The following is a 2366-nucleotide window of genomic DNA, read 5'->3' on the forward strand; positions in this document are numbered from 1 at the left end:
AAAATACTTACCACATGCTTGATAAGGAAGATAATTTCGTCAAATTTGGGCTTTTTGGCTATATTTGTTGTCTTCCCACCCCTGACTCTCTGAATGACCCTGAAGCGACTCTCCTTCTCCTGCCCCATAAGCGCCTCCCTCTCACAAGCCCCTGTTTTGCTCCACTACCTCAAATACACATACTGATCACCATCCCTCTTCCATGGCGACCATCCATTCCACCCTCCTCCCTTTGTCACATAACATAAGTTGTGTTCTCAGTTCCAGTTCATTTAGCTACATAGATATTATTGTTCATTTGTTTTTCTGGTTTTGTCTTTCACTGTGATTACAATCCATCCCTGTTTTACTGCTTTCTCTATTTGCTTGTAATCCAAGATTCTTAAATAAAGAGTTAAAAAAGAACTGAAGGGATATATTTAATTCATTAATTCATGAAACATATCTGTTAAATATGCCAGCCTTTGCAGCCATATAGCATCTTCCATTAGGCCGAGAGGTCAAATGGTGATCTAAAAAAAAAAAAAGACTTGGGGCTAGATTTGCTAAGAATTGAGTATGGTGGCGGTTTGAAACTGCCATCTATCGCCGGTGGTTTAGTGGTCCAAACTGCTGCATTTACTATAGGGCGGTTTCAATTTAAAATGAATGGCGATGTATGGTGGATTGAAAATGCTAAACAGACGGTGGTTTTGTCCATACCGCCATCCAAACCGCCATCCAAAAGACAGGACAGAGCAGTTTTATTACCTGCTTCAGAATGGCTTGATAGCTCAAACATGCTGTTTGCACTATTTTGCCATTCAGAACATAAGAGAAAGCACACTTGACATTTAAATTATTTGGGCAATCATTATTTATTGATTAAGGGGCAAAATTAATTCAATATTAACTTATGGGGAGGGGTTCATTATATTAAGGGGACAAAATTATTTAATTATTATATTATTCGGGCCCTATGTAATGCCAAATTGTGCAACATAAATAATTATATTCACCATTAGCAACTAGTTAATATTATTATATATTGACATTTCCCACATAATATAATGCTATAATAGTGTCCCCTTTAAAAAATATTTTAAAAAAATTCCCTCATAAGTTAATAATAAATTAATTTTGCCCCATAATTACTAAATGATGTTTGCCCAAAAAATGTAAATGTCAATGGTGCTTTCTCTTATGTTCTGAATGGCAAAATAGTTCAAACAGCATGCAGTTTGAGCAAATTTCGCCACTTACAACTACCTCTTTCATTTTGGCTGTTTGGATGGCTGTTTTGAGGCGATTCTGAAAACCCCCGCTTAGTAAATCCGGCAGTTTGTATGTTCATCATTGTTAAAATCGGGATGGCGGTTTGTAAAGTGGTGGTTTTGAAAAATGTAAATTCTGGCCGTTTTAACGGCGGTTTGGGCTTTAGTAAATACAGAGGTTTCAAAAACGCTGGAAAAATAGCTGAAAAGTAGCAGTTTGAACCAACCGCGGGTTTAGTAAATCTAGCTCTTGGACTTCAGACCTCAGTTCAAACAAACACACAAGAACTTTGTCACATGACAGCCACCTTACTTCAATATGCAGCTGCAGAGTAACATGCTGGCTGCCAATTTATTCACATAAAACAGTAAATCTTGAATTTGTGGGTCGTGATTTTATAAAATTGTCAATTTTGGCTGCATTGTCCACCACTCCCTTTTACTTCTCAGGCATGTGTTTTGCTGTAAGAGCCTGTCTTTGTATACTGCAGTGAGTCCAAGATATGTTTACTGACAATTTCTAATATATATACAAGCAACAAGCCCAGAATCTGCTCCTTTCATTGATTTGGCACCATAAGTGCAAATATCAACACAATAAAACATTTTAATCAGGTTATAATTGTCTTCATCTGTTGTATGTCCAATCGGAGGCCGACGGAATAATATACCTTCTACAAAACCTTCATTATATATATAAATTCCTATCCGGTCAAGACTGGAAACCAGCACTCCGTATAAAAAAAACCTTTATTATTACTTTTAAAGTCCAAAATGAAGCTTTTTCATTATACAACCCATAGTAGCAAGTCAAATAAAGGCAATTCAGCAGCAAGTCAAAAAAGACAGATAAGCGGCATAATTATTTCACAGTATACTTATCTTGTGCTGGCACCGATGGAACAGAGTTCATGATAGTTTATGTCATAAAATACCCAACGGCCGTTTTGGTGCTCCTATATATATATCTAATATATAAATGCTTAGTGGCGTCTGTCTGTCTGTGTGTGTGTGTGGGAAAAAAAAAACCAAATTGCAGCGCCACCTGCTGGGCAGAGTTATACACTGACCTACTAAATTCTTAGTGTGTGTGTGAAAAAAAATTCAAAAAGG

Source organism: Mixophyes fleayi, chromosome 4 (genome assembly GCF_038048845.1).
Source record: "Mixophyes fleayi isolate aMixFle1 chromosome 4, aMixFle1.hap1, whole genome shotgun sequence".
NCBI lineage: Eukaryota > Metazoa > Chordata > Amphibia > Anura > Limnodynastidae > Mixophyes > Mixophyes fleayi.